The following is a 24442-nucleotide window of genomic DNA, read 5'->3' as shown; positions in this document are numbered from 1 at the left end:
ACTTGAGTTAGGTGTTTTGACTCCCCGGTATTTGTTATTGGGTTATGTGAAAGAGAAGACGCTATTACATATTTATATAGAGCTTGTTATATTTACGTAGATGTTTTCTTATTCTATACCTAACATGATCATGTCAATATCTTAATACATTAAAGGGATATATATAGACACACACACATTATAAGTCTTAAAATTTGTCATGAAAATGCAATTAAATTCTAAAACTTTTAAAAAGTGTAATTAAGTCCTAAAATTTATTATGGAAGTGCAATTGAGTTTTAAAATTTTCTAAAAGTGGAATTAAGTTTTAAAATTTATTAAATTGATCTAATCAAGTCCTTCAATTGATTATACTTTTTGAAAATTTTAAAACTCGATTACACATTCGTGATAAATTTTAGCATTTGATTGCGATTTTCAAAAATTTTAAAACTCCATTGCATATTCGTGACAAGTTTTAGGACTCTCAATGCATTTATCCCTACATTAAAATCGGTGGATTGACAATGAAAGGGTTCCCCATTTTGCTTACAGTCTTCACACATTTAAGTTATCATTTTTGTCCAAATTTTTACCTAACTTATATTCTTTAAACATGCTTTGAGGAAATCCTACTCCACCCTAATATTGGTTGTGACATCCTGATTTTCAAACCTTGCTTTTGATGAGATGAAATGGGCTTTTCATCGACATGCCTATAGTTCTTTTCTCTGAGTTGGCCACTCATAAGATAACTAGCCTATTAGGTGAAGTGGTTAAGGAATTTAAATGCGATTGACTTGAGAATTCGATCAGAAATTGATTGCTCGACCATGCTTATCTGCAAGAGTCATTACATCACAGTTAAAAATCGATTAGAGATCGGAGATATGTCGATTTCAATAGAACCATGTGATTAAGTGTGGACGATTCCACCTAATTGCAAAATCCTTGTCGATCGGCACTTGACCGATTTTTTTGTCGTTTTAGTACATTGTGTTCGTATTTGAAACCTCGAGATTTTCAAGATAACCGAGAGTCGCTAATGTGTCGAAGATGTACATTTTGGTTTGAAAATAATCGACTACGGGTCAATTGTGCTAAAATTCCTAAAAGTTACCTGGTAGGTTAGGCAAGCTAAAACCGCGTTCGGTTGAAATTAATCACGAAATTGAATCCGGTTTCGGGAATCGAAAGTTTTGGCATGTCACGATTTATTTTGGGAACATCGACTCATCATTTGAAGAATTTTCGACAAGCTCGGGATTTTTACTGAAAATCAATTCGAACGATTCGGAAAAGAAAGGAAATTTGAAGGGGCCAAATTGAAGGGATTTTTGGCCTCCAAAGTGAGCTACTTGGTGAAGGGAAATTGTGTTGGCTTCCTCCGCAACAAATTTGGTCATCGAATTGAAGAGATTAGAGAAGAAATTGAAGCCCAAAATGATGAAATTCGTAGGCTGGTATGGGGGCTGCAATAATTGGTATCAACTTAGCTAATTGTGGGGATTTATATGCAAGAAAGTGATGGGGAGACAAAGGGATTAACATGAAGGCTTGTGGGACCTTGAAATGATGAAATTGGATATTTACCGTTGACTTTTCCCCCCTCTCCTTCGGCTTCTCCAGCACGCCAGCCTGTTGGCCCTTCTTCTTCATGCGAGTGTCCCACTTCACCGAAGTCTTCTACTTCGGTCTTCTTTTCCTTTTCATTTGCGTCTCCCTCCCCTTCACCTTTCTTTTATTCTTTTCCCTATAGCCGAATCCCTCCATTTATCCTCTCACGTTGTCACACGTCCACTCCTTCTCACTTGCAGCTCCACCACCTCTTTCACTGAAGCCAGCTCATTATTTTTCCTTCAACTGGTTTGTTGATCGCAGCCTTCAACGCCAACTGCCCTCAAGCCACCCATGCCACCAACGCCATTCTACCACACGTCTCCCCCTTCCTCACGAAGTCAGCCCAGTTTTCCCCTCTGCTGTTGCCGCGCCGCCGAAGTTAGCTTGGCCGTGTCCCCACCAAGCTGCCATGGCGTGTTGCAGCTCCGATCAGCCGAGCCAAGCCGTGACCAGCAACCCCCTTTAAGACCAGCAGCAACCGTGAGCCTTGTGGGCCATTTTTCAGCTCAGTCCGGACCTCATTGGTATCGTCGTAGACACGAGTTTTGGCCGCCATCGACTCACCGGCTCGTTAATCTAGTGAGTTTACTTGCCAAATTCTACTTAGGGAGTTAATGATACTTAGGTGATTAGTTAGAATGTATTAGCGATTTAATTATTCAATTGTGCATGTTAGGTGATTATATTATATTAATTAAGGACTAGATAAGTTGTGCTATTTATCTAGATAAGTTCAGAAATTTTCTAGGCCCGTTTAGGTGGTTAACTTAGCATTTCCGGCCTAAGTTGGTATTTTTGGTATTTTAATTGCATTTATTTAATTATTTTTTGTATTTATTTAATTATTTTATATTTTCCGGAAATTATACCGGGATAGCCAGTGACCGGAATTTCGTGCCGATTTCAATGGTGTGCTTAGTTTATGCAATTGAATGCTAAATTGTGCAAATTGAGTGGTAATTGTGATTTTGGATATTTATTCCAAAATTGTGAAATTTTGATATTTAATTAAAAAATCCCAGATGTTGGGTTTTGACATCGAAAATGGTTTTAAGGACTATATCGAATCATGGGATTTTGAAAGTATTTATATCAATTTTCCTAGTTCAAATTAGCCGGATACCCACGCACGATTATTTTTTTATCGGTGTTTTTAACATGAAAAAATTAGGCCAAGTTCATTATTTTAATTGAGGAATTTGTGTACAAAGCACAATGTCCTTTGCCGGTATTGATTGATCGTGTGATGGTTAAGTAAACCCATTCCCGATATGCGTTAGTATGTCAGCTTGTGTGAGCAATGATCTGTGTCAGCTTGTGTGAGCAATGATTTGTGTTAGCTTGTGCGAGCAACAATTTATATCAGCTTGTGCGAGTAGTAATCCCTAGCTACACAAGAGGACCAATGTGCGTCGGTAGTTCATGCTTGTGTGAGCAATAATCGAATTGGAATGTGTGATTGATTGAATTGATCATCGCATCGATTGGATGGGTGGATTGATTGTATCGATTGTATCGATCGATCGATTGATTGAATGATCAACTGATGGATTGATTGATTGAGTATGTCAATTGTGCTAACATGCAAGAGAGAACTAATGTGAGATAAGTTCTCTGTATTATGTGTATAAGATGCCTTTAGGCGTATTTCCTTCATAGTCGGGGTTTAGGGGGTGAACTTGCTGAAACATTGTCTTACCTTATCGTGGGCTTAACTTTTCAGATCCTTAGATGGAGGACCCGAAGCCCCAGAGCCTGTTGAAGTGGAGTTTGAAGGATCGGCGAATCTGTTCGACGAGTAGGTCGTAGGACAACTTCTTTTGGGACCGATCTTTTTGTACCTAACCCAATTGTTTATGAAAGTGTGGCTTTTGTGAATTTGCTTCCTGCTTTTCTATCCCGTATTAGTTGCTGTCAGGGGTAGTCATTCACTTCCGCATGTGCATTAAAATGAATCGGTTGGCGACGTGTCCTAGGATATTGCAATTTTATGGACCACTGAGGGATGGGCACGCGCTCGAGATTCGGGGCGTGACATAAGTTCTCTTGATTCTAAGTTTCAAGATAGCCCTGAACATTATCCTCCTTTTTCTTCTCCTTTATTGGTGAAGTACTTCTAGCTATAACAAGATGTTATCTTGTATTTGTCTTCTTTGCACCAAGGCACTTTGGTTAGGCATTATCAACTTAGGAAGCCATGGCTTGAGCCTTTTAGCCAACGCTTTTGCGGTAACTTTGTGTGCAAACCTGCATAAGCCTATAGGACGATATGGATCAAAGGCTTTCAGGGGTAGGGACTTTAGGAATCAGAATAATTTGCGTTCTGTTTAATAGAGGATGGAGGGTCCTGATAAAACTACTGTACTTCCTTGAAAATATCCTCCAGTACCACGTCCAAATTCTCTCTGTGAAACAAAGCATTCATTCCATTAGGCCTAGTTGCTTTAAGGGATCCCAGTTCAAAAACAGTCTATTTCACTTCTTCCAAAGTCGACAGTTTGAGTTAGGGAGTTATCCAAGTCCTCAGTCACAAAAACAGGACACTGATCAATTATTGCAAAGAAATTGCAACATCCTACAGAAGTGAATAGCTCCTGAAATACTGCAGTGCCATTTGTTTTATCTTTTGGAATTCTCTACACCGTTATCAGGAGTGTGGAGAATAGAGAATCTGTTTCGCCGTCCTCTTTGAATGGTAGTTGCATGGAAGAGTTTCGTTTTATCATTTCCCCTATGCAGCAAATTAATTTGAGCCCTCGTACCCCAATACGCTTCCTCTCTGCACCATGGTTTCTCTTCCCAGGATTTAAGGTAAGCATCTCTGTCCCTATCATCCATATCTATATTGCTATTTATCAGACGCTGTTACTCAGAACTCAGGGCCTCCTCTGGAAGTCTTGCATTAGACAATTTTGTAATAATCCAACTAGCTAAATTTCTCTTAGACACGTTCTATTATTCCGAACAATTTTTTCCACAGGAATGGCTGGAATTCCAGGCTTCACAAACGATTTTCTGACAATCTTCAGGATTCGCTATATCCGGTAACAGAACTAGTGTTAACACAGGCTATATGTGCCGAAGTCTCCTATGAATGCACTTAGAATGATTACTGATCATGATGACGCTTTTAGTAATTGCAGATGATGAACCATACTTGGATTATGAATAATAGGTGATGCTTTTCAGAAACATGTGTAGAACCCCAGCAGAATGAGTTCACAAGGGAAAAAAGAAAGAACAGGAAGCAAACAATAAGGAAAGAGTTTCTGCCAAAATCATTTGTTTTTAAGTGCATAAATTTAGCTAACATTATATATGCTATAAGGGTGTCTAAGTTTTTGTATACATGATGACTGATGAAGTCCGTCTTCAGTGTCACTCCCCCTCTACTGGAAAGACAGTGCTATGAAGAGCAAAGCACTTTCGCACCCGACCCATGATTTCTCATGACGAGCAACAACCGGCCTTCTTGACGGCCGGGACATCGTCCCTGTTCCTGATGTTGATGGTTTGTCTCTTTAGCAGGGCTGCAGGGTTGTCGCCGATGTCGAGGGCTTTCCTGCTGACCATGCGGTAGATCTGAGTCAACACTTCGGTGAAGGCATTCTAGACATTGAGCGCCTCCGATGCAGATGTCTCCATGAAGAAGGTGTGCTCTTGCTCAGCGAACGCTTTGGCATCATCGAGGGAGACGGCACGGAGATGGCGCAGGTCTGCCTTGTTCCCAACGAGCATGATCACGGTGTTGGCCTCCGTGTGGTCTCGGAGTTCCTTTAGCCACCTCTCCACATTCTCGAACGTGACGTGCCGGGTGATATCATATACTAATGAAGCACCCACCGCACCTCGATAATACGCACTTGTGATTGCACGGTATCTATGTTAAACACAACAGATAATCAGAAAAATATTACCGCCTAAAAAGATCAGATATAATTAAGAACAGAACATGAACAACTTCCTGTTCACAAGCAGGCCTCTACTCGCTGTAGTGTTACATTAGCCAGTAATGATTTTTACCAAACACACAAACTCTAATTCATTCCCAACGCTGGCAATTAAACTGCCTTCTTATTCAATTATCACGACAACTTGTCTTAGCATGTTTCTTTGTTCGTGTAAATCCATGCCAGTTCAGAATTGCAATCCAACTCTTTAAATGATTTATTGGGGAAGAAGCAAATTTGAATAACCGCAATTGGCGGCACGCAAATGTAGCAAGCGAGTTGGCCGTTGTGACAGAACTTCTTGCATGCGACTTGCAAACAACAATGCTAGTGTTAACTTTTTTCCCCGCCCATAATAAACTTGCTTCATAGATTTTGGATCCCGCAACAAAAAATCTTTCATCAAGTATTATATTTTGGTTTTTATTGAAGAAGACTTAGATTCTGTATTGGTTTTGGATAGAGAGGATCAAATGCGAACAAGATTATATACTTTACATTCTTGTGATTAAAGAAGTCGCTGGCTTGTCGCACATTCGATACCAGTGATAATCAACATTGAAACTAATTAATGATATTATTGAGGCCCACTTTACATAATCATGAAAGCCCATTAAAATTAAAGTAGTCTATACAATATTGAAGACACTTCGACAATGCTAGGCTCAAGTAAGACGTCTAACAAAACACCACTTTCTACTAAGTTCAAGGACACAACGTCGAAATTTAATCAATAACGTTGAGTAGTGGTGAACACCCAATAAGCCATGGTTTGAGATAGATATGAGGACACGACGTTGGAATCTCATTGTTGACACCTAAATTTTGATTAGGTTATTAATTATGCCTTAATTTCTTTTATTTTTCATTTTTCAGATAATAAATAATAAATAACCAAAACAACAAAAAAAGAAGTAAAAACAAAAGAAAACATAAAAAGCCAGCCCCTCCCCTCTTTTTCTTTTCCACGCAGGCCCAGGGCCCAGCCCTCTTTTTCTTGAGTTTTGGCCCGGCCCCCCTCTCTTCTTCTTCCTCCTATCTTCCTCATTCACCTCCGCATCTCATGCGTGGTGGCCGGCGACGCGCTCAAGGGCAGCCTACGGCAGAGAGGCATGGAGGTAGGCCGCCGAAGGAGAGGACGACGCACATGTGCCTTCAATGCGCGCCTTTAATGCTGAGATGAGATGCCAGTTCGACCGCGGGAGTCCGGTCGACAAGCCAAAGACCGGCGGCCGAGTCCCTCCGTCGACCGAACCTCCTCGTCTATAAATAGGAGGGCACAACCTTCGTCGAAGGGCATCGCAAGCTTGGAAACCTTCTCTTGAGAGACTTCAGGGGGAGACCGAAGAGCAAGCGAGAGAGGAGGCGGGTCGCGAGCTTAAGCGACCTCCCACCGAGAGACATCGGGGGAGGCCGCCGGCAAGCAAACTTGCAGAGAGGAGGGAGATCAGAGGGCGGAAGGAGCTGAGTGAGTGGGAGCAGGGGTCGGTCATGGCCCAGATCTAGGGTCAATTCAGCTCTATCGCAAACCCCGACGCCACCCCGAGCTTTGCCCCGACGCCGTCCAGATCTGAGTGAGTAGGCCGGAGAGAAGAGGAGATTAGAGGAGGTCCCGTGCCCCGACGCTGCCGGTGCCCCAGATCTTGCCGTGCCGCTGTCCTCACGCCTCGCCGCTACCGCTTTCCCTGACGTCGTCCAGATTTGAGTGGACTTCAGAGAGCAGGGTTTCGTCACCATCGTTGAGCCATGCCGTCCCTGTCACACCCCTACACCTGCTGCTCACATCGCCGCCGTGCTGTGCAGACCGGAGCCGTGAGGCCGACTCGCGCATCTCGTCGCGGATAGGTAACGACACTCGTCTCCACCACCATCATCCGTCGCATCACCGCCGCCATCGCCCCCTCTGCGAAACCCTAACCTCGGTCCTAACTGGACGAGGAGACCTGCCTTGTCGCTGTCGTCGTCAAAGCACCGCACCGCCGCTACGTCGCTGTCGTGCCGCTTGGAGGACTGCTGAGCCAAGTCTCGAGCCAACCGTCGCCGCTCGTCGTTGCTATACCATCGAACGTGGAGGTCGTGAGCTCGGTCGCGCTGCGAGCCAGGTCGGCGAAACCCCTCAATCGGGTAGGGTTTGGCCGGATCGGGTTGTTGGGTCGGGTAGGGTTTCGCTAGGACCGGGTCGTTGGGTCGGGCCGGGTCTTTTTTCAAACGATGGGCTGTTGGGCCGCGATTTAAAGTTAAAAAAAAATGAGTCGGGCCTGCAACGCAGGCCCGTCCGGTCTTGGGTGGGCGACCCGGGTCGGTCCCAACCCGGGTCGTTTTTTAATATATTAATATATTAATATAAAATAATATTTTAATAAATATAAAATAAAATATTTTCCAGAAATTCAAAAAAATCAAAAAATCTTATATCTTCCCAAAAAGGCAAAAAAGTCAGAAAAAGCCAAAAAAAAAGATTTATATTTTCCAAAAATGTCGAAAAAGCCAAAAATGATTTATATTTTGAAAAAAGACAAAAAAAAAAAAAGCTTTTTATGTCCAAAAAATGAGAAAAGAACTCAAGAAATGTTTTTCTTCCACAAATGCATGGAAAACCCCTCAAAATCCAAAAGCCTTAGGATTTAATCGGGATTAGGTACCGAACTGGTATTAGTGATTAACTAGTGTAATCAAGTTCCCGATTCTAATTTCTCTGGTTGCGCAAGTGAGTATTTCTCCCGATACTTAGCTTGGGTTTAATCGACCCACTCCAAATTGATTAGTAGAATTCTGTTTTTAAAATTAATTTATAGGTTAAAAACTTGGACCATTAAGTCGTGAATTGGTGACTTGGGAGAGTACGGGCTAAAGAGACCTAGCCGAACCATTAGCCTCCGCTAGGCGCCCACTTCGACAGGCGCCGAAAAAAAAAGAGGTCGCGATAGCTTAGCGACTCCATTGGAAACATTTGAGGACTTAGGCCATTTTATCTTGTTTAAGCACTTTCTTGACTTGTTTTGTTTTGTTTTGTTTTGTTTTGTTTTTTTTTTTATGCGGGTCAGTAGCTTAAATGTTTTATTTTAATTTTGGTTAAAATAGATTGTTTTGTAATTATAAACTATTGTGCATGTTTTACTATTTTAGCACTACACATGGCACACACAACCCAGCCGTCGGACCTGGGCCGCCATAGGATATTTAGGATGGTGTTAAGAAAGATACGGCTTCGAACGTGAGACTGTGTTATGAGGTTGCCTTTCTTTTCCCTGAATTTCTCTAGCCGAGGTTAAGAGAGTACACTGCTAACGCGAGACTGCGACATGCGGATATCCTTTTAATTTCAAACAAACATTGCGGATATCCTTTTAATTTCAAACAAACATTCTTAGTTAGAAATCGAGCCGCACATATCATGCGTGTGTCTATGTGATTGTCATCAATTTTCTCGTGTGATGTAAGTTTTTTTCGTGTACTTTGCAATTTACTTACCTTCCTGCATATATTGAGCGGTCCATGATTAGTCTAGGATTTAATATCACGGTCATTTAAATTTGGAAGTAATTGTCATAAAGTTTTAAAAAAAAATTGCAAAAGAAATTACTTTCAGTTGATATTTTTATTCTCAAGCATGTTACAAAGTCCCTTTCTGCAAGAATTTTCGTTTGCTTCAAAATCGTTTGCTTCAAAAGGGATAGAAGTTTTTTTTTTTCAAAATTCGTTGCAATTCACTTTCTTTGCCTTTCAAATTGAGTATCTTTCTAGTCCATGCAAACATGTCACATGCCTTTTTTCAATCTATGCTTAGGAAATCTTCTACATTTACAAACTTTTCATAAACAAACAAAATGGTAAGATTAGGTCGTCATCATGGATTGACTCCTTATTTACGCCTTGTATTCACACACGCTTGTTTATTCATGACTAGGTAATCGCAGAACATCAACGTTCGCCAATCCAGACTCGTTCAAAAGCAAGAGCAAGAATGGCTGAAGAAAATATACCAAGCCGTATTGCGGTCGTGGAAAGTGAAATGAAGCAAGTCTTCAATGTGCTTCAACAACTTTCAAAGCAGATAGACTCAATCCAGGGCAAACTCACTCCCGCCCCGGCCTCAATCGAGGTATTGTTGCCACAATCATCTACTAGGGGTGATCAAGGTAGAGATACCGACGATAATACGCCTTAATTAGAGGATGATTCGCACCAAACCGCGATTGAAAAAGTGAAGCCAGGCAGTTTGTCTAAAACTGAGCATGACAAACGCCTCGAAAAGCTTGAGGAGAGGCTGAAACAACTGCAAGGCCTCCAAGATCCTACTTTGACGAACCTCTCCATTTATTCCAATGTCAAAATGCTGGAAAAATTGAAAATGCCTAAGTTTGAGAAGTACGATGACACGACTTGCCTTAGAGCTCATTTGCAAATGTACTTGGTTCGAATGACCCAATACGTTAATGCACCATTAATGATCCAGTTGTTCCAATCAAGTCTAATAGGCCCCGCCCGAGGTGGTACATTACAAAGAACATGAATCTCCTCGAAACATGGAGTGAAGTGAGTGAGGCATTCCTCAAGCAGTATAAGTTCATAATGGACATTACCCCTTCTCGTGAGGATCTTGAGCGTACCGAAAAGAAAAAGCATGAATCGTTCAAAGAATATACTATTAGATGGAGGAACCTGGTCGCCCAAATCAGTCCTGAACCAACCGATTTTGAGCTGAGAAAGATGTTTATCAAAACCCTCCCTTACGAGTACTGTAATCGAATGGTAACCATGATCGCCGAATCATTTAATCAACTCATTCCAGTAGGGGAGCAAATTGAGATAGAGTTGAGGGATGGTTGGTTCACTGAACCTGCATCCATGGGCAGGTTTAGCATGAAGAAAGATAAAGAACCCCTGGTAGATGTCAATGCGACCTACAATCATTCTCCAACAATTCGAACAAGTGCAAGACAACAACAGACCACCAGCCGTAAGCCATCCCAGCATTACAACAACAAGAGACAATTTACTCCTCTTTCTGGATCACCGTCATAGGTACTAGCAATCCTCCGGAAGAAGAACCTCCTTTCGATTGAGCCAAAATGACCCAACGCTGAAAGTTTTTCCAATTATGACCCATCAAAAATATGCGACTATCACATGGAAGAAGTGGGGCATTCGACTGATGAGTGCTTTGCCCTCAAAAGTCGAATTCAGAACCTGTTAGACACTAAAGCTTTCTCATTCCAGAGCAGCCCGCTCCCTAATCACACCGACAAAGTAAACGCAGTATTCAGTTTTGAAGATAGTCAGAGCAGAAATGTCGAAGCACATACTGCCGACATCTGTCAAGGGCTAGTAGAGGCCGGGTATTATTCAGGCAATGAAGGGCCACCCTTAGCAATAGAGAAAGAAGGGCCATATGACATAACCACCATGTTTGGAGACCTTTTCATGGACACCATCAACGAAGGACCGTAAGAGGAAATGGGTGCAGGCCCGCTCAAGTAGAACCCTTTTAAATTTCCTTTCGTATTCCCCTACGTGGGAACTTGTACATCTTTCTTAAGTCTGGCTTGTTTTTATTTTCAACATCAATTCCGCTTGAGGAACTAACTTTTGAAAACACTTTTCCAAAATGTAAATTCACCTATTAAATAAAGTTGAAAACATTTTGAGAGCATGAGGCGGTATCCCAAACCAGCTCGGTGATGCTATCCAACCATAAAAAGAAAATATCATCCAAGGAGAGTACTGAGGGCTGGGCTTCCTCATGCTTTTTCTCCCCCCAAAAACATATTTTGAAAACAGAAAATGTTTCAAAAGCTTTCGTCAAAACAAGATGTTAAATTTAATTATATTTGTCTTTCTGACTCACTCACTTCATGTCTCAGAAGATCATTTCCATCCCCTTTGACTTAGTGTGACAGGAGGCATTTGAAGCAAGCACATCATGTGAACTCGCCAAATTCGAAGACACCCTGCTAAGCAAACATGGGCAAACAGAAAGAATCATCCCATTTCAAAAAGGGTGAGTCTTATTTTCCAAATATAATTTTGGAAATAATGTCCTCTCTCTTCTATTTGCAAGAAACGAAAGATAGGACATAATAGGTACATGCATATGGTTGAAATCAAGCCGTCTCGAGGAGCTCTGTGCACTCCACTTTGCTCCTGCCCAACTCCTTCTCAAGCCGGAGCAATATCTTTTTCCCACAACGTGCCCGAGCAACTAGACGTTGCGATTTCATTAATGGAATTTCCAGCTTCGACAAGCCCAGAAGCACAGGGAAGGGATCTCTTCTTTTCTTTGAATTGGCTGCTGTTAACAGGAAGGAAAACCAGATAGTTGAAGCGGTCTCTAGCCCCCTATTCAAGATAATGACGTTAGGACTCGGAAACCCGACTTCTTGTTCTAGACGCATGCTCTCACAAGAAGTAATTGCCATCGAGAATTGGAGGTTTGATTGTCCATCTCAGATTCCATAGAAGCTTGAAGTACATGACTTTGCTCGCTGCTAATGGTCATATGGTAAAAGACAAAATTCCATAAAAGGAAGGCGTTGCAAATCATCAATCGTGTACACAGGGCCACAAATAAGGCGGGCCAATCAAAAGAGACATTGAATTGTGTCAAAGACAAAAGGCCGACATTGACATTCAAATATCCCTAGGAGTCAGCAAATATAAACTCTGAGGAAGAGTAATTTGGTATCATTACTCCCAGTATTTGAACTTACTTTTGACATATTTTCTCATATTGACAAGAAGCATAGGATTCAAGAAACAAGCTTAATGGTTAATTTGGGCAAATCAAGTGACCCATATCGATTTACCTAACTTGGTATGAAATGACGTGTCGTCCAGGAGCCGAGTTGGTTAAATGAAAAAAGAAGCGCCCTATGGACATCATTGGCGCCGCTAGCCGAGTGGTACTTGGGAAGAAGCAAAATGGTCCGAAGTCGGGGGTTTGAATCCCCGACATAGCAGTTAGCTGCTTGGTAAAAACATAATAAAAAAGTTTTTGCTTCTCTTGCGCCTGCAAATTACGAGAGAGCAGGTGACCTAACGAAGCAAGAGACATAAGACTTTGTGTCCCACTCGCACTTTTGGTCCATCCAATCATCTGCAAATTAGTGAAGGGTAATGTTGTATCGCTCCCAGTTGTTTAACTCCTGAGAGAGTTTCGTGACTGATTTGTTCTTTCTTATCTTTTGTAGGATCACCTGACTGTCAAAAACACAGATAAAATCAATGAGAGGCAAGACAAACTCTCATTGGCGTCCTGAGTAATCACTAAAGCAAATGATAGAAACCTTTCAGGCCTCAAATCACGTGTGATCTTGGCCAGACTAATTGATCTACTTGTACATTTTCTCTTCTGCAGGGGCAAAAACAGAGATGCCCGATCAGATTCCCAATCCTTGGCTGATCATTCATGTGTCATATCCTTAATCAATAGGGACAATTCATCGACACTCATTTGTGAATAACCCTTTTGATGTTCAAAATTTAACATATTTGGAAACACCATTCTATTAACCTCTAAAGTTGTCAATAGGGGCTTTTTTGAGCGAAAACCATTCATTTGTTTTAAGAGTACAAGCTCCCTCATATTTAAAATGCTGCACACATTTTCCAAATGGATTTTGCATGATGATTTTGTCTGTCTAAATCACTGATTCTACAAGGATTATTAGAATAGACAGCTAAGTGAAGAATACAAGATTAATTGAGCATGCTGGATGAGGCACGTCAGAATGATGAAAGGCAAGCCATATCCTACACACAATCCCCCCCATTTATACACTTGTGAGATGAGTGCAGAAGATTCCATGACTGCAGGGTAAGAGTTCTCTCGCGAATGGTACGATAACCAAAATAGTGAGAGGCATTTCATTGCTTACTCCCTTCTTTGAGCCCCATACACTGGTGAAGCTTCTCTCATACCCCCGTCAAGAACCACCCCACACTGGGGCAGATTGGAGGCGAAGTAGCATAACAAGGTGAGAAGAGGGATAGAAATTTTCTTTCTCGCACTTGTATCAATCTTTGGGTGTCTTTATTGCATATGAGCACTCACGTTAATTTAAGTGCCCTAGAATGACAAAGAGCAATTCTTTCTCTACGCACTTGTATTCATTGTATAGCCCAAGTGAGTCTGTAATTTTACCCTCACATTGAGACAAAACAGAAGTCATTGCCATAGCCTAGAGCACCGGCTGAAGATGAAGACTCAAGAGTCAAAATAACGGTGCTTCGATTGAACTTGACCTGGAGTTCCTCCTGAGGAAGCAGGGGCTGCGGTAGCTGCTGAATCAGTTCCTCAAGCAACAAAAATGAAAAAAACTAGGGGCATAAAAAAGCAGTGTACCTGGTAAAAGCAAGGTCAAATGCCCATAAATGAAAAGTTGGGATAAAAAAATATGGGCATGAAAAAGCAGTGTGCCTTGTAAAAGCAAGGCCAATGCCCCTTAAGCAAAAAATATAGTCAATTGTATTCCCAAGAGAAGTTGCTGTTGTGATTCGATTGATAGAGCCTCCATCTGACAGTGAGAAGAAAGACCAGTGACAAATGCCAAGACAGTCACCAACTCTCACCCTCTTACACATGAGTCAAGTCTACATTGCATCCCATTGTAAAAGTCTCTTCAGACTAGGGCACTTCAATTAACGTAGGATCTCATATGTACATAAGCATCGCTCGAAGAAGTACGAGCAAGATTACTCTATCTCTTTTTGCAGGATTCTCGACTTGCAAACCCGGAGATGATCGTGAGGCACTTTGTTCATGAGCCTTGACCTCGACGGTCCCATTTGATGAGCCATTGACCAAGACTTCATCACAATTTCAACAAAAACCTCTTACATTCGTAAAGTCATACTGTTTGCGAGAATACTCGGACCCCTGTTGACATGATGACAGTGAGATAGTGTGGTCCTTATAAATTCTGCATCAATGGTCATGATAGCCTTTTCCATGAGAGTGAGCGGAAAGTCCTTTCAGACTGAAAGTCCCTCATCTGGCATACTCAAGACATCTACATTCTAAATGAAGGATGTTTTTCAAAATCTTCTCCAGTGGAAGTCAGATGATGCAAAACTGACAAAATTATCATGCATGAATCTCATTTGAATTCATGAATTTACAACACATACAATTATGTGTGCATACTATGCAAATAGCATACACACTCTCAGTGATCAGAGATATTGCAAGGTAAGCATATCACTATCCCCATTTGTCTTAAAATACTTACCACCGTCTAGGTATGCTCTCTTATCATGACACTTAGACCTACTGGAGTGGTCCCAGATCGTACCATTAAATACTTGTATTCATCCAAGTATTCCAGTACTTTGTACACCTGTAGCTACCCAGGTGTTCCAGCCCTTTTGAGTGCCTGTGGCCATCTAGGTAAGCCTTGTGCTATATTCAAATTTGTGTTACTAGGAGGTGAGAGACCTTCATGAATATTCAAGGTACGTCTTTGATATTCCTATTCCCAGGAGGTGAGAGACCTTCATGAATATACGAGGCATGCCCTTGATATTCCTAATTACCAGGAGGTGAGAGACCTTCATGAATATTCAAGGTACGTCTTCGATATTTCCAATTACCAGGATGTGAGAGACCTTCACGAATATCCCAGGTACGTCCTCGATATTTCCCTTTACTAGGAGGTGAGAGACCTTCATGAATATGCGAGGCACATCCTCGATATTCCCCATCACCAGGAGGTGAGAGACCTTCATGAATATCCAAGGTATGTCCTCGATATTCCCATTACCAGGAGGTGAGAGACCTTCATGAATATGCGAGGCATGCCTTCGATATTCCCAATTACCAAGAGGTGAGAGACCTTCACGAATATCCCAAGTACGTCCTCGATATTCCCTTTTACCAAGAGGTGAGAGACCTTCATGAATATGTGGGGCACGTCCTCGATATTCCCCATACCATGAGGTGAGAGACCTTCACGAATATGCGAGGCATGCCCTCAATATTCCAATTACCAGGAGATGAGAGACCTTCATGAATATACAAGGCCCATCCTTGATATTCCCATTACCAGGAGGTGAGAGACCTTCATGAATATCTAAGGTACGTCCTCAATATTCCAACTACCAGGAGGTGGGAGACCTTCACGAATATCCCAGGTACGTCCTCGATATTCCCAATTACCAGGAGGTGAGAGATCTTCATGAATATCCAAAGTACATCTTCGATATTCCCCATACCAAGAGGTAAGAGACCTTCATGAATATCCAATGTACGCCCTCGATATTCCCAATTACCAGGAGGTAAGAGACTTTCTTGAATATCCGAGGTACGTTCTCGATATTCCAACTACCAGGAGGCGAGAGACCTTCACGAATATGCGAGACCCATCCTCGATATTTCCACATACCAGGAGGCGAGAGACCTTCATGAATATCTCAGGTATGCCCCAATTATTCCTTAAGAATTTGTACTTGCCCATTTGATATCATCTAGGTATCCTCCAAGAGTTTGTACTTAATGATCATCCAAGTACCCTTCGATACTTGTGATAATCCAGGTATCCTCCAAGAATTTGTACTTGTGATCATCCGAGTACCCCTTCGATAATTGTGATCATCCAGGTATCCCAAAGAGTTTGTACTTGTGATCATCCAAGTAGCCCTTCGATACTTGTAATCATCCAGGTATCCCCCAAGAGTTTGTACTTGTGATCATCCAAGTACCCCTTCGATACTTGTGATCATCCAGGTATCCTCCAAGAGTTTGTACTTGTGATCATCCAAGTACCCCTTAGATACTTGTGATCATCCAGGTATCCTCCAAGAGTTTGTACTTGTGATCATCCAAGTACTATCTTCCAACAAACAGATGCCTCGAGAAATGTCGACGCATCTCATGTCAAGGCGACCGAAGAAAGGTTCGGGTCCTAGACAAACAACTTATTACTTTAACAAGCGACTGAAGAAAAGTTCGGGTCCTGGGAAGGCAATTCCCCGTCAAGGCAACCGAAGAAAGGTTCGGGTCCTAGATAAACAACTTATTGCTCTAACAGGTGACCGAAGAAAGGTTCGGGTCCTGGAAAAGCGATTCCTTGTCAAGGCGACCGAAGAAAGGTTTGGGTCCTAGAAAAACCACTTATTACTCTAACAGGCGACCAGAAGAAAGGTTTGGGTCATGGGAAGACAATTTCCCGTCAAGGCGACCGAAGAAAGGTTCGAGTTCTAGACAAACCACTTATTGCTCCAATAGGTGACCGAAGAATGGTTCGGGTCCTAAAGAAGCAAGCTCATCATATCACCAGGTAAGATGACGCCTTGATACTTGCCAAAACTCAGGGTTCACACCCTATCTCACTCACTCCCGGTAAGTAACTACATGTATCTTCTTATCTGTCTTAGTATGTGTAATGTTATATTACTCATTTTCTGCATAGGACACTAGGTCCCAAATAAGATATAATCTATTGCATATGTATAAACAAAATTTAGGTATCGGGTTTGTTTTTGAATGCAACCTCTGTGAACTCACCTTCAAAGAGGGGCAGATGTTGACACCTAAATTTTGATTAGGTTATTAATTAGGCCTTAATTTTTTTTATTTTTCCTTTTTCAGATAATAAATAATAAATAACCAAAACAACAAAAAAAAAGTAAAAACAAAAGAAAACAAAAAAAGCCAGCCCCTCCCCTCTTTTTCTTTTCCATGCGGGCCTAGGGCCCAGCCCTCTTTTTCTTGAGTTTTGGCCCGGCCCCCCCTCTCTTCTTCTTCCTCCTGTCTTCCTTATTCACCTCTGCATCTCATGCGCAATGGTCCGTGACGCGCTCAAGGGCAGCCTACGGCAGAGAGGCACAGAGGTAGGCCACCGAAGGAGAGGACAACGTGCATGCGCCTTCAATGCGCGCCTTTAATGCTGAGATGAAACGCCGGTTCGGCCGCGGGAGTTCGGTTGGCAAGCCAAAGACCAGCGGCCGAGTCCCTCCGTCGACCGGACCTCCTCGCCTATAAATAGGAGGGCACAACCTCTGTTGAAGGGCATCGCAAGCTTGGAAACCTTCTCCTGAGAGACTTTAGGGGAAGACCGAAGAGTGAGCGAGAGAGGAAGCAGGTCATGAGCTTAAACGACCTCCCACCGAGAGACATCAGGGGAGACCGCCGGCAAGCGAACCTGCAGAGAGGAGGGAGATCAGAGGGCGGAAGGAGCTGAGTGAGTGGGAGCAGGGGTCGGTCATGGCCCAGATCTAAGGTCGATTCAGCTTTATCGCAAACCCTGACGCCACCCTGAGCTTTGCCCCGACGCCGTCCAGATCTGAGTGAGTAGGCTGGAGAGAAGAGGAGATTAGAGGATTTCCCGTGCCCCAACGCCGCCGCCGCCCCAGATCTTGCCGTACCGCTGTCCTCACGCCTCGCCGCTACCGCTTTCCCCGACGTCGTCCAGATCTGAGTGGACTTTGGAGAGCAGGGTTGTGTCGCCATCGTTGAGCCGTGCCGTCCCCGTCACACCTCTACACCTGCAGCTCACATCGCCGCCGTGCTGTGTAGACCAGAGTCGTGAAGTCGACTCGCGCATCTCGTCGCGGACAGGTAATGACACTTGTCTCCGCCACCATCATCTGTCGCTTCGCCGCTACCATTGCCCCCTTCGCGAAACCCTAACCTCGGTCCAAAGGCGGGACGACGAGGAGACCCGCCTTGTCGCCGTCGTCGTCAAAGCACCGCACCACCACTACGTCGTTGTCATGCCGCTTGGAGGACCGTTGCAGCCAAGTCTTGAGCCAACCGCCGTTGCTCGTCGCCGCTATCCCGTCGAACGTGGAGACCGTAAGCTCGGTCGCGTTGCGAGCCGGGTCGGTGAAACCCTTCAATTGGGTAGGGTTTGGCCGGATCGAGTCGTTGGGTCGGTTAGGGTTTCGTTAGGATTGGGTCGTTGGGTCGGGCGGGACATTTTTCAAACAATGGCCATTTGGGTCATGATTTAAAGTTTAAAAAAAATGAGTTAGGCTCGCGTTGCAGCCCGTCCAGCTCTTGGGTGGGTGACCCAAGTCGGTCCCAACCCAGGAACCCGACCCGGGTCGTTTTTTTTTTTTTTTTTTAATATATTAATATATTAATATAAAATAATATTTTAATAAAAAAATAAAAAAAATATTTTCCAGAAAATAAAAAAAATAAAAAAATCTTATATCTTCCCAAAAAGGCAAAAAGTCAGAAAAAGCAAAAAAAAAAAAGATTTACATTTTCCAAAAATGTCAGAAAAAGCCAAAAATGATTTATATTTTCAGAAAAAAGACCAAAAAAATCAAAAAATGCTTTTATGTCCAAAAAATGAGAAAAGGACTCAAGAAATGTTTTTCTTCCACAAATGCATGGAAAACTCTTCAAAAATCCAAAAAGTTTTAGGGTTTAAACAAGATAGGTACCGAAAGGGCATTAGTGATTAACTAGTGTAATCAAGTCCCCGATCCTAATTTCTCTGGTTGCGCAAGAGCGAGTATTTCTCCCGATACTTCGCTTAGGTTTCTAATCGACTCACCCCAAATTGATTAGTGGCGACTCCATTTTAAAATTAATTTATAGGTTAAAAAACTTGGACCATTAAGTCGTGAATTTGTGGACTTAGGAGAGTCCGGGCTAAAAGAGACCTAGCCAAATCATTAGCCTCCGCTAGGCGCCGAGAAAAAAAGAGGTCGCGACACTCATCAACGACACTGGACAGTGGTGACAACACCTAGTACACACTGCTCTTGGATGCGTATATGGATACGATGTTGGAATCTAATTGACGATGTTGAACCAAAGCAATGCCTAATGAACGCCGTCTCTAGATGAGGATAAGGACACAATGCCGGAATCTAATCAATGATGCTAGATAATGGGTTAGCATTGGAATCTCATGAAAGCACTTCCCAAGATTTAGACACTCGCTGGAATTAAATCTACGACAAAAATCTTAAGTTATAGCCAGTCTAAGACTAAGTAAAGATAAAGGCGATGTAAAGGTTTTTTGTGTGTTGTTTGGGGGATTCTCTGTTGGATGGCTTGTGGTACTTATAGATTAATTTGGTCACCATCAATAGTTGGTTACTTCCGCCTCAAGAGTCACTCCATGTTTCAAGCTAAGCCGTCTTATCCATACTCGTTCGACAACTGTCATGACTTGCCTGGCAAGTATTAACCGCTCCTCCTTTGAGTTTGGCATCTCTTAACCTTTTCCTGTCTATTTTCATAGCCAAGGTTGCGTGTTCCTCATTGATCTTCGGCTTTGACACGTGGTGCTCTATCACTTCATCGTGATATTACTTGTTTTGATCTGTCCAAACTCAGCCCAGAAATCCTCAAAAATCTTTAATTATCTTCATGGGCTGGGCCAATGTAAATTACAGCCCATTTATGGTTGTGATGATTGTTTCAAGATTTTCTATCCCCCTTTCCTTACACGTGCCCGCAAAGGTATATTTAGGTGTCAACAAAATTTAATCATTCACTAATTCTTGGCATATATTAGTTTGCATATGAAAACTGGTCATATACAAATTCTCATCTCTGCGCATACACGAATCAAGGTGGGTCATTACATCCGAACATTGTCAATCTTGTCTACCACACATCCACACGAATCGGCCATAAACCATGTAATAGCGCTGGTCAACAAGTTAAAGGTGGAAGGAAAAATGTTGACTTAGTCAACGGAACAAGGAAAAGTGGACGCTAAGTTTAAAAGGAAATCGAGAGCTCGCTCTCGAGAAAAAGAAAAGGAAAGAGAGAAAAAGAGGGAGAGGGAAAGAAAGAAGGGAAGAGGAGGAAAGAGGAAAAGAGAGCGCTTTGCTTGAACATGTTAAAACTCTAGATTTCAGAATCGATAAACCGGGACAAGTATAAGAAATGCAGCTGGTAGATTTTTAAGACAAGATAGCAGTACACATTTTGGGAAACCTACTATGATTAGTGAAGCAATTGCAAGAGCAATCCCGATACTGGCAAAGACCTCAGAGCGACTCTCAAACAGCTAGCTAATTATCCTATTGAAGACCGTACAATATATAAGGAGCAGTGAAGAGAATTGGCTGTAAGAATAAAATACGTGAAATACTATTATTGTCTTCTAAGCTATAACTCATTGGTCCTTATCTATAAACATCTTCGTATTTGGTTTGACACTATAATAACTTTTAGTCAAGTGCATAAAAGTAAGTTTTTTGTTCTTGCATCCCAATAATATGATCTATTAAGTGAAGAGACCTACACTAGCTAATTGTAACTAGCACTGCCAATTATTAGTGGAATCTAGTCACTAATAAGGCCATTAGTCTAAGAGTAGATGTAGGCCTGGTCATAAGTCAATTCACTATACATCTGTGTGATCCGTTTATTCTAGATTAATTTACTTACTAGCACCACAAATACCACGTTCTCTAAAACACCATCTTGAGTGTTGATTAGTTGATATGCCTCAACATATGGACATTATAGTAATATTTGAGATTTCATTCTCATCTTGTGCAGAACACTAATGATTAGTCATATCCTTGGTGATTAATCCTATATTTGGATGCCGAATTCAAGTTTTAGCTTGCTTCTTATAGACTCGACAGTCCGATCAGAGTAGGTTGTGTGTTTTGGTCAATGTGGATCTACGTCGTAAATATATTATTTTGAACAGATCAAAATTTGATCAACCCATACTCGAGCTATTCAAACCGGTTAAATCTGGTGGTCTTGCTAAGGACTTTTCTTAATTAGTATTGTTGATTGTGTTAAAACACAAGAAAACCGGAAAATGATTCTTGTACAACTAGTGTCCACCCATGAAACAAAATCTTTCTACATCCTACGACCTGTTCTCATTCGTTGAAGAGTCTGCGAACTTGGTCCTTGAAGGAAAAATAAAGGAGCGCTTCATGTACCCAAGGTGTCATCCCCGTTCGAGAAACATTTACGCGATGATTTCTCAAAGCAAACCCTAGCCTGAAGCATCCCGGAACAACAACCATCTTGAAGCAAATAACTCAAATGGTTCACGACCCGATAAACCCAATGGGCTATACCATGTCTACTTTAACTGTGGATTTGCTGCTTTCTAATTAGGTTTGCACCACCAAATTTTCATGGTTTGGTCCAGGATGACATTGTATCCTATATGTATTCTGAACTGACACTACAACTCTGGCCCTAAGTTTTCTATTTCAAATTAAGCAAGAAGCCAAGGCCTGTGCAATTGATCCATTAACCAGGACGTAGGTGCGAAGACAGTCCTAACCGTTTGCATTTTGCTTATTCCAGTTGCATCTAATGCATTTCTTGTTGATGATTGATCTAGATAACTCTTCCTAGAAGCAGTAGACCAAAGAGAGAAAGAGAAAGAGGTTGGAGCATGACCAACAATCACCAAAACCTAACCATCTAGCTTGTGAATTCGAGATTCTAGTAGGGATCCACGTGACAAAATCTTAGCCACTTGAAGCCATCACTTCACATTATGCCACATTTCTACAATGTTAAAAACTCCTGCTGTCACTTCATATTCGTCATCCCGCGTGGTGCGTTCACAATATCTACCTTATGGAATACTGATACCCTCATAAGCTGTGGCCTGTCTTTATTTTCCAAACACAACGTGTAGCTCCATTCCTATAACCAAAAAGAGCACCTGGACCGTTCATCTCTGGAGGTCAGGATCTGATTGAAGAGGGAAAACTTTCCTATAATATCTAGGTTCATGAGTGAATTCATGAACTTGCAAAAACCATTTACAGGAACATGAAAATGAATGACAAGGCAATGCAAGCTTCAACAGAAAGATTATTCGGTCCTAGCATTTGATTGTTGACAAACCAACAACAGTGAAGAGGTGCTATGAGTTTAGAAAATTTAGAACGTGACAGAGCTAGTGAGAGGACCACTATAACAACGAGAAAATAACGTGATATCAAGTAAAAATGTCTAGAACTAGGAAGTACAGTTGGGTTTAGCAACAGCTTGCCCAAGTTTCCTCGAGACTTGTTTTGCATCTGGCACCTATGCACAATCTGAATTAAATCATAGGATGCTGCAAGCAGCAAACCCAGGAATTAGCCTTAGGTCATTCAAACTCAATCTCTTGCATTTCCAAAGAAATTCCCTCTGCTTTGGCATCTATCACTTCAAAATTGAATGTGGCAGTATATGCTTGTAGTCCTAAGATGGGGATCATGGTATTGGTATGTCTGAACTAATGTGATAAAAATCCTTTACTTTTTCGTGCTGCTGATAATAGCCCTATGCAGAAAAAGAAGAAGAAAAGAAAAGAAAGAGAAGGAAGGAACCAAAATTACATACAAAAGACTCAATAAGTTGGTAGACATAAGAGACAAAAACAACTAAAGTGACCCCTGCCAATCATGTGACGTCAAGGAAGTGAAAACAGAACCAGTTGCAAAGATGATGGAACAAGCTAATACAAAAATACTATATGGTTTGAGATATTTTCAACATATAAAGATTGCAAGTAGTAAACTATAATAGAGGTCCAGATACATGCTGTCAAAAGAAGTCTCTCCAAGCACAAAAGGGAAAAACAAAGGAGTAAAGAGTAGTGTCTTTCCAATACAATATCTCTCTTTCTTCATTGAATAACTTGTACTTCAAACGTTCTAAAAATCTTCTAGTTCAAGCTCTTGAAAACATAGTTGGACATCAATCATGCACTCTGATGGAAAAAAAATAGCTCTGACATCAGTAGACATGTAATCTGTCAACAGAAGAGCAGTTGACAAAGTCAACTTTGTTAGTTATCCACTTAATTGTTTAAGCCTGCATGGATAAGAAATTTCCGAGACATGCCTTAGTTTTGACCTCCATGACTAAAGCATGACATGCACAGGTTCATCTGCATTTTCTTAATAACAAGGTCTGAGCCAGAGCAAGATTATTACACCGTCTGCATACAAATGCTATCATCTAACTCAAGGATGTAGAGACTGCATTGCCCATAACCTCTGGCAAGCACGTGAGAAATACTGGTGCACTTTATTCTCAAGATTCTCACAGAAAACAATCCTATCATGTCGCAATGTCCACTCAAATTTCTACAGTGGGTGAAATCCAACTCTTTAAGCTCCTGAAGATCTTTTACAGCTTCAGGAAATTCGTCAAGGTAAGTATGAACCATCTTTAGCACCTTGAGATTTTCCAAATCCTTGACAGAAGAGGTAATTCCATGATTAAGGGGTAAGATAGGTCCAGTTCCTATAGCAGAACAAGCTTTCCAATGACAGGTGGAAGTTCTCTTAGCCCTTTGCAACTTCTTAAAGTAAGCTTATGAAGATTCTTTAACAATCCAATGGAGTCAATGACTTCACCCAATGCTTTACAGTCGCAAGCACTGAGAGTGCTGACAAGAGCCTTCCTTGAAATGAAGTCTTTCTATTTTGGTCCCATCAGTGAGAAGCTCCTTCAATGCTTTCAGGGAACACAGTGCTTGCAGCAATTGTTTAAAATATTTGCAATGCTTCATGTTTAAGGATGTTGAAGGGAATAAAATTATGTATTGTATTATCTTAATCAAGAGGATTACAAGAATATATATGGGTAACTCTTTCAATATAAAATAACTATGGACTATTTTACCCCTATCATTATTATTTCTTACTACTCCCCCTCAAGTTGAGATGTAGATATTAAACAATTCCAACTTGTTACATAAAAAATCCACTATATTCTCCTGTAAGGACTTAGTAAAGATGTTTGCAACTTGATCCTCTATCCCTATATGTTGAAGAGTAATCTCCCATTTCTTATATAAAGTGACAATCAACCTCAATGTGCTTAGTTCACTCATGGAAGATAGGATTGTTTGCAATATGAATAGCTAATTGATTATCATAACATAGTATCGATGATTCCAATGTCGACATCCCAATTTCTAATAACGGCATCCTCAACC

The 24442-nt window shown here is 41.7% G+C and overlaps 1 pseudogene; it reads right to left on the bottom strand.

Annotated features, from left to right (window-relative positions):
• Nucleotides 1–5046: 5046 nt before the first annotated feature.
• Nucleotides 5047–7286, bottom strand: LOC120293945 (annotated as a pseudogene).
• Nucleotides 7287–24442: the final 17156 nt, after the last annotated feature.

Source organism: Eucalyptus grandis, chromosome 5, assembly GCF_016545825.1.
Source record: "Eucalyptus grandis isolate ANBG69807.140 chromosome 5, ASM1654582v1, whole genome shotgun sequence".
NCBI classification, from domain to species: domain Eukaryota; kingdom Viridiplantae; phylum Streptophyta; class Magnoliopsida; order Myrtales; family Myrtaceae; genus Eucalyptus; species Eucalyptus grandis.
This window is presented reverse-complemented; position numbering and strand designations above follow the sequence as displayed.